Here is a 9,491-nt window from a genome sequence, read left to right as displayed (position 1 = left end):
TCAGGGTCTTGAATTCAAGCCCCACGCTGCATGTGGAGGCTACTTAAAAAAATTTTAAAGTTCCATCTAAATCACAGGCATTTAGGTTCTTAGAGCACCTGTCCCAGAGGATGGGAATTTGGAACAGTAGGGGAGCGGGGAGTCCACATGAGCAATTTCAGGTGGTCCATAAAACATAAAATGCAAGACTATTAATTTTTCTGGAAAAAAAAGTCCACTTATTTACTGATTTTTTGAAGGAATCTGACCAAAAAAGGATTAAGAAACATAGCTTTCATAAATGGCAACTGCCTCTACCTTCCTGGTGTAGCTTAAATTCAAGTCCTACCCTCCTGGTCCCTGTCTACCTTGCTATTTGCCAGTGCATATTATGCCTTTGTATTTCTCAAACATCCTTGATTTACCCTCTCCATGAAGCCTTTCCCACTGATGGTTTCACTTAGAATTTTACTCTAACATTTCAATGTTTTCTAAAAGGATTATTTTGCAGTATATAACAATATCATGATCACATAAAAAAAGGGCAACTCCTGGGGTGCCTCAGTCGGTTAAACATCTGAATATGCCCCTCCCCCTGCATATTCTCTCTCAAACTTTTTTAAAAGTGAGCATTTCCTTAATAGCAAACAGGTGTCCAAATTTTCCCACTTGTTTTTAAGATTTTACTTAAAAAAAAAAAAAACTTTATTTGGGGCAACTGGGTGGCTCTGTGGGTTCAACATTCAACTTAAGCTCAGATCATGGTCTTGCTGCTATCATCGTGGAGCCCACTTTGAATACTCTGTCCCCCTCTATGCCCCTCCCCAGCTCTCTCACTCTAAAATAAATTAAAAAAAAAAAAAGGGTTGAGAGAGTGAGCACTTGGGCATGCATAAGAAGGGGATGGGCAGAGAGAATCCCAAAGAGGCCCTGCACTGTCTACAGCAGAGCCCGACATGGGGATCAAACTCACAAACCATGAGATTGTGATGAGCTGAAATCAAGAATCGGATGCTTAACTGAGCCACCCAGATGCCCCCAAGTTCAGTTTCTTGATGAGAGCAGTTGGTATATACATCCATCCAATGGTACATAATTCTACTTGGCTCATTTGTGATGTTAGCAGCCGCTAATGATCATTGCCTACATCTCTAATTTCATTACTACTTGTCTTTTCTTCACTTTTTACTTGGAATACCTCTGTAGAGAAAAACTTCCCCTCATAAGTACCTAGTTACCCTGAGGTACAGTTCATACAGAAAAGGATTCTTCATGTACTGCTTTTATAATGAGTTGGTTTTGGTTTTGTAATATTAAAGGTTAAACCAATGAGGTTTCTTAGGGGTCACTGTGAGCTCACAGATTTTTAATATTTTTTTTATTTATTGAGAGAGAGAGAGACAGTGTGAGTGGGGGAGGGGAAGAGAGAGAATCCCAAGCAGGCTCAGCACGCTCAGCACAGAGCCCAGTGCAGGGCTCAAACTCATGAAATCGTGAGATCTTGACCTGAGCCAAAACCGAGACAGATGTTCAATCGACTGAGACACCCAGGCACCCAGTGTGAGCTCATGGATTTGTGTGTGTGTGTGTGCGTGTTTTAATATAATTTATTGTCAATTTGGTTTCCATACAACACCCAGTTGAGCTCAGATTTTTTTAACTTCTATGTTTCAATTCATTGTAGTTCTTAATGATGCTCAAATTGTTCTATTTTTGGCCTGTGGAAACTCTTCCTATTGGCTCTTAAGTTCTTTTGACGACCCTCATAGTCAAGAATAGTCTCTTTAATGAATGATGTTGGGAAAACTGGACAGCCACATGCAAAAGACAAACTGTACCACTATCTTACACCTTACACAAAAATCAACACAAATGGATTAAAAACTTGCATGTAAGACTGGAAACCATAAACACCTAGAAGAAAATACAAGTGGTAAGCTCCTTGACATTGGTCTTGGTGATGATTTTTGGTTTTGACACCAAAAACAAAGTCAACAAAAGCAAAACAAAACAAGTGGGACTACATCAAACCAAAAAGCTTATGCACAGCAAAGGAAGTTAACAAAATGAAAAGGCAACCTACCTGAGAAGGGATTAATATTCAAAATATATTAAAAACTCATACAGCTGAATAGTTTAAAAAAAATCCAAAAAGGGCAGAGAATCTGAACATTTTTCCAATGACAGATGGCCAACAGGTACATGAAAAGGTGTTCAACACCACTAATTATCAGGGAAATGCAAGTCAAAAACAATGGGATATTATCTCATACCTGTCAGAAAGGCTATTATCAAAAGGACAAGAAATAACAAGTGTTCGCAAGGATGTGGAGAAATGGGAACCTTTGTGCGTTGTTGGTAGGAATGTACGTTGGTGCAGCTACTTCAGTATGGAGGTTCCTCAAAGAATTAAAACTACCATACAATCTAGCAATTCCACTTCTGGGTATCTATCCAAAGAAAATGAAAACACTTAATTCAAAAGAATACGTGCATCCCTGTGTTCACTGCAGCATTATTAACAATAGCTAAGCTATGGAAACAATCTAAGTGTCAAGATGGATGAATAAATATGTGATGCACGAGTATGCACACAAAGATACACACATATATACAATAAAATATAGCCATAAAAAAGAATGAAATCTTGCCATCTGTGATAACATGGATAGTTCCCAAGGGCATTATGCTAAGTCAAATAAGAGAAAAGCAAATACTGTATGATCTCACTTACATGTGGAATCATAAAAACAAAATCCCAAGCTCATACATATAAACAACAGATTGCTGGTTGCTAGAGGCAGAGGTGAGAAATGAGGGGGGATGAGAAGAGGGAGTGGCTGACATAAGTGTTAGAGGTCAAAAGTTACAAGCTTCCAATTATAAAATAAGTCTTGGGGATGAAATGTACAGCATGGTGACTATAGTTAATGCTATATGGCATATTTGAAAGTTGCCGTAAAGCAATGTTAAAGTTCTCATCACAAGAAAAATAAATGTTAAAGTTCTCATCACAAGAAAAAAAATGGTAACTACTCACTATGGTGACAGATGTTAACTTACTGTGGTGATCATTTCACAATATATACAAATATTGAATCATTATGTTGTACATATGAAAATATGTCAATTACACCTCAATAAAGAAAAGTCTACCAGGATGTTATAAGTACTCATACAAGGAAAAAAAAAAAAAAAAGACCCAGTAGTCTTTAATTTCCTTTCTTACTCATATAAAAGTGTGTTCAAATCTATTCTTGTTCATTTCTGCCTGTCCTGTGAACAGCAACTTTTTATACTGTTATATATTAACATTTCTTTGGGGTTTTTTCCCCCTTAAAAAGACTGCAAATGTAAGGACTACACTATATCTAAACTTGTTCAGCACATAGCCTGGTGTGAGAAAATTGGTATCCAGTAAGTATTTATGGAATTGAACTAAAAGATTGTCATCTGTCTCACTATTCTACAAGTGTCTATTGAGTCAAAAAAAAAAAAAAAAAAAAAAAAAGGCACCACTGGAAATATTAAGCACTTACCTTTCCCCAAATGATCCAAGGCATTGTTCAATCTCACTTTCCTAACTATTCTTTCATGTTACCGGAAGACCTACTTGAGCTAGTGAGTGTTCTTTGGAAAAGGGATTCTAAAAAATAAAAAAATAAAAATTCTAAAATAGAATGAGAAAGAATTCTCTTGAATGTTTTTAATGCTTTAAAAAAAATTTTTTTTTAATGTTTTTATTTTTGAGACAGAGAGAGACAGAGCATGAGCAGGGAGGGAGAGAGAGAGAGGGAGACACACAATCTGAAGCAGGCTCCAGGCTCTGAGCTGTCAGTACAGAGCCCAATGCAGGGCTTGAACCCATGGACTGTGAGATCATGACCTGAGCCAAAGTCGGACGCTTAACTGACTGAGCCACCCAGGCGCCCCTTTAATGCTTATTTTTGAGAGACAGAGAGAATGCAAGCAGTAGAGGGGCAGAAAGAGGGGGACAGGATCTGAAGCAGGCTCCGTGCTGACAGCAGAGAGCCTGATGCAGGGCTCAAACTCATGAACCGTGAGATCATGACCTGAGCCGAAGTCAGACACTTAACTGAGCCACCCAGGCACCCTGTATGTGCATTTTTTTCTTAAGGCTGAAAATCATTGTAAGGTAAAGAATATAATGGTAAATGCCTGCTTAATTTAACAAAACTACAAGCTCATGTACAGATGTTTGGTCATTTATAGAAAAAAACTGTCATTCCTTAGTTGTAGTCCCCCACTCTCACTAGGTTACATTGCACCCCCTGTATCCACAGGGGAGTAAATGATACTTTGCATTTGACCATTTCAAGCCACTTTCACACAGTGTACTCCACAGTTAAACAACTGTGTCTTTTATCAATTTACACAAATCTTAAGAGTTTCATATTACACCACTATGGCTTAGGTTTTCTTCATTGGTTTTTACTTACTGTAAGACTTCTTCATTTATTTAAGAATGGAATGGGTAGAACTGCATTCCTCAAACTCATTATGCTTAAGTACATCCAAGAACTTGAGAATAGAGTAGATATTCCTTTACTGATGTTCACCTACATTATGCAGTTGTAAGCACTTCAAAGACAGCCTAACCCAGAGATTATTTTTAACAATTTTTAATTGGTTTTTTTAGGCATAGAAATAGGTTTTTTTTCCTTTTTTTAAGGAAAAGAAAATCTGGGGGCACCTGGGTGGCTCAGTTGGTTTTTGTGTTTACAAGTCTTCATCTCACAGTTTGTGAGGTCGACCCCCGCATGAGGCTCTGTGCTGAGAGCACAGAGCCTGCTTGGGAGTCTCTCTCCTCAAGGAAGGAAGGAAAGAAGGAAGGAAGGAAAGAAATAAAAAGAAAGAAAGAAAAAGAAAGGAAGGAAGGAAGGAAGAAAAGGAAAGAAAGGAAGAAAAAGAAAGAAAGAAAGAAAGAAAGAAAGAAAGAAAAAGAAAGAAAGAAAGAGAAAGAAAGAAAGAAAAAGAAAAAGAGGAAAGAAAAAATTAACTTGAATAGTTTCCATTTAAAGTAAGAACAAATCAGGGGCACCTGGGCGGCTCAGTCAGCTAGGCATCCGACTTCCGCTCAGGTCACGATCTTACGGTCATGAGTTCCAGCTCTGAGTCGGGTTGTGTCCTGACAGCTTACAGCCTGGGGCCTGCTTTGAATTGTGTCTCCCTCTCTCTCCGCCCCTCCCCTGCTCACACTGTCTGTCTGTCTCTCTCTCTTTCTCTCTTTCTCAAAAAGAAACATTAAAGAAAAAAAATTTTTAATAAAATAAAAACACATCATATAAAAATCTTGCTACAAAGAACAACATACTTGTGATCTCATGTCCACACTGACTGGAAAGGGAGGCATTATCCAATGACTATCAGATGTCGACCAGCCCAAGGCCCAATTTCTAGGCCCTAAACCAACACACACACACAACCTTGGCACCCACACAACCTTCCCCATATAAACATCCAATACTTAAAACTCCCAACTGTGCAAAGTTCCAAATTTCTAACAATTATTAACACACCAGCCACTGAAACGGGGAAAGATCCCACAGGCCATTTTACTGTCTCCCTCTTTCCAGCAGGAGAAAAAAAAGTCCCTTAAGAATTGTAATTTGGACATGCTCTACCTTTAGGCTCTCAACTTTATTTTCTGCCGGAAGTAGTCTAACAGGTCAACAGATGGATAGTGAAAACAATGGAAGAGGACAGAACAAATTAGGAGAAACTAAAAGAGAATCAACATTCATTGTTGACACGGGCACTGTAAATGGTACTAGGCACTTTGCACTAATTTTTTTTTTTAAACGTTTATTTATTTTTGAGACAGAGAGAGACAGAGCATGAACGGGGGAGGGGCAGAGAGAGAGGGAGACACAGAACCGGAAGCAGGCTCCAGGCTCTGAGCCATCAGCCCAGAGTCCGACGCGGGGCTCGAACTCAAGGAACGTGAGATCATGACCTGAGCTGAAGTCGGACGCTTAACCGACTAAGCCACCCAGGCACCCCAGCACTAATTATTTAAACCAACAATAGACCTACAAAACAGGCAGTATCCCCATTTTATACATAAAAAACATACTCTGCAAGATTTAAATGACTTGCCCAAGGTAAGGAGCAAACTCAGGGTTCAACCCTAAAGCTACCTAGCTACAGAGGGTTTTCCTTTAACAACCCTACTGACTTCCTTAAGAGTCAAAGGATACAGCCCTTAGTATCTTTCCACAGCCATTCCTTCCCTGCTTTCTTTACCTTGGCTACTCTTAAAACTGGCCTCCATTGGGCATGTGGATGGATCAGTTAAGCTTAAGCCTCTTGGTTTCTGCTCAGGGCAAGATCTAAGGAGAAATCAAGCCCCAAGTCAGGCTCCATGCTGACAGTATTGAGCCTTCTTGGGATTCTCTTTCCCTCTCCCTGCCCCTCCCCTACTCACACACTCTCAAAATAAAACAATAACTTAGGAAAAAAAAAAAAAAACTGGCCTCCATCTTAGCAACCAACTACCTCATTACATACCTAACACCACTGTGCTGTCAAGTTGCTATTGGTGTTTTCAACAACATCAAAACAATCCATCTCTCTCCTTCCCTCCCCTACCTCTACCCATTAACTAGAAATGTCATCTATACCCCAATATTTAGCTTTATTATCTAACATTAGATCTGGAGAAGTAGTCTGAGGTCAAGTACAAATCCTTCATTTTTCAGAAAAGGACAACCTGTGCCTAGAAAGGTTGTATTTTGAAAAAATCTGTATCTTCTAATCGCAGGAGGTTCTTCCTGAACACTGATGGTCATGGCTGCATTTAAAAAGCTTCCTCTCAGGGTGCCTGGCTGGCTCAGTCGGTTAAGCTTCCAACTTCGGCTCAGGTCATGATCTCATGATTAAAGCCTCACATCGGCTCTCTGCTGTCAGGACGGAGCCTGCTTTGAATCCTCTGTCCTCCTCTCTCTCTGCCCTTCCCCTGCTCATTCTCTCTCTCAAAATAAATAAATAAACTTAAAAAAAATTTTTAAAGCCACCTCTTTGCTGAAGATAATAGCATTCTATTCCATTCTCAAATCTGTTCTATTCTCAAATCTCTTCTGCTAGAGATCAATGCCAGGATTTGCTTCTAAGACACATATTTTTAATTCTAAATGCAGAGATCGTGAATTTACAGCAACTAAGCAAGTAAGCTTTGGGAGCTATAGTTAAACTGCCTGGGACTAGAATATTCTAAGAAACAAGTTACATATCTCAATAACCACAAGTCTGAAGGATTCAAAGGCTGACAAATAGCAATTCTGAGAGGTTACCAATTTATTTCAGGATGAATCACACAGAAAAGCAAGCCTGTGAGGTGGTCTAGAAAGCCTGTAAAGTCATGAAACATGGACCTGTATGTAGCAAGACTATAAACATAAAAATGAAGTCAGGTCCATCAAGGCAACCAAGTGAAGAAAGTAGAGATTGGGGCAAGAGGAATGAAGTGGGGAAAAGCTTGGGACCTGGTACACACCTCATCCGTAGCAGTGTTTATGACTACTTAAGAAGGTCCATTACTAAACACAGTGAATGGCACACGGAAGTACAGTATTATGTAATGAGTGAACATATGCGGCCAATTACAAAATGGTACAAAAGAACACCCTGGGAACTCAAAATTTGCTGGGAGAGAGACCTGTCCTGTAGAAAATGTGTCCTCATGCTATGGAAACAGAGCTCATGGGATTGCTGTATAACAAACTGCACTGGACACTGAACATGGACTCTGGAAGCCATACACTAGCTGTGTAATTCTGAGCAAGCCCCTTTCACCTTTCTTTGGTTCAGTTTCCCACTCTCAAAAGGTGTGGGCAAAGTTGAGATAACATGCAAAAAGGATTCAAAGCTGACACAAATTCAACTGCCTAAGTAACATCACCTCTTGCAAGTCTCATAAGCAATCTCAAATTTAATAGGCCCAAGAGGAAATTTTCAATCATCCCCCAAAACCTGCTCCTCATCTTTCCTGTCTCAGTTTCCATACTCTAGAAGCATTCTTGCTTTCTCCACATCCAATTCATCTCCCAGTCCTATCCATTCTGACCCCCATATATCATTCACTTTTACCTGCACTGTCATCACCCTAGTTTAAACCACAATTATCTCTCACATGAATGACTGGAGCAGCCAAAATGATCCCTAGGCTTCCACTTCAGCTCTCCCAAATACAAACAGAACCATATTCTTAAAAACCTAACTGTACTTTCATGTCATTTTCCATCTAAACCCTGTAAGCTGCCCACTGTTCTCTAGAGAAAGAGGTCAAACTCCTAAACCTGGTTTTCAAGGCTCTAAATGATCTGCCCTCTGTCTCAAGCCACTTTCCCCATTCCTGATCTTGCTCCAGCACATTGGCTTTTATGCAGTCACTCGAAAGTGTTATGCTCCCTCCCGACAAACTCCTCATTCTTTGGGGTTCATTCCTACATTAGGCTCTTTTTTTACACGCTTTTATTACACTCTCACAGCATTCCGAGGTACCTACGTTATTTATACAATTATTATACAAAAGTGTACAATCACAAATGGTTATAAACCCAACGAAACTAAAAGCTTCACGAAGGTAGGCACTATTCTATCCGGTTCACTTCAGCATCCTCAGGTAAACTGGATCTGGCACACAGCTCGGGCCTAAATATTTGAATAAATCCACTGAGGTGAAGAGGGACATAGTCCACTAAAAATCTCAATTTAAAAAAGAAAATAAAGTTCTAACTTATACAGTTGCCCATTTTGCTTCAACGCTCCCCACCTCAGTTCTCAAAAGCTCAGACCAAAATCAAATACTTCAAGGTTTCCAACCTCCCGCAACCCCGGCTTTCTCCTCCCATCACCATAAAGTTCCACGTCCAAAATGAACCCATCCTAGCACTGAGACGAGCTGGAACCTGCTCCCTGCCCCTGCAGGTGGCGGGGACACGGTCGACCCGGGGAAAGTTTCCTAATCCGGACACCCGGGCTGGGAGCCTGAACACTAGTCCGCGCAGCAGTGACGCACGTCGGCAGAAGCACTTCGTCAGCTATGAAGCCACGAAGCCTAAGGCGTTTCTTTCAGACTTCTCAGACGCAATTCAAGTCATGCGTCCCAGCCTGAGCGGTTGGCTGCGCGTCGCAGACCTTCAGACGCCCACCAGAATCACGAAGGAAGGACTGAAAAGACGACGACCCTTGCGCCTCGCCCTTTAAAAAACACCCCCAATCAAGGCTGCCCGGGAGCTGAGTAACTCCTCGCGAGAATCACCGGCTTCCGCCCGCTTCCTCCACCCGGCTAGCGGGACCGGAAGGAAGGTGCCACTTCCCCGCCCCGGGACCTACCTCACAAGGCGGCGCGAACCCAGCCGTGACCAATCAGAGGACTCATTGTAGGCCGCGGCGCGGAGGGCCAATGGAAAGTCGCGACGCGCGCAGAGCTTCCCCTCTTCCGCACCGGCCCCCTCCCTTCCGCCCGCCGACTTCCACTTAGCCTCTGG

The sequence above is a fragment of the Lynx rufus genome, unplaced genomic scaffold (genome assembly GCF_022079265.1).
Source record: "Lynx rufus isolate CCGP_SWC_20201006 ecotype Redwood Valley unplaced genomic scaffold, mLynRuf1.p SCAF_1, whole genome shotgun sequence".
Classification (NCBI taxonomy): Eukaryota; Metazoa; Chordata; class Mammalia; order Carnivora; family Felidae; genus Lynx; species Lynx rufus.
Note: the sequence above shows the minus strand (reverse complement) of the source record.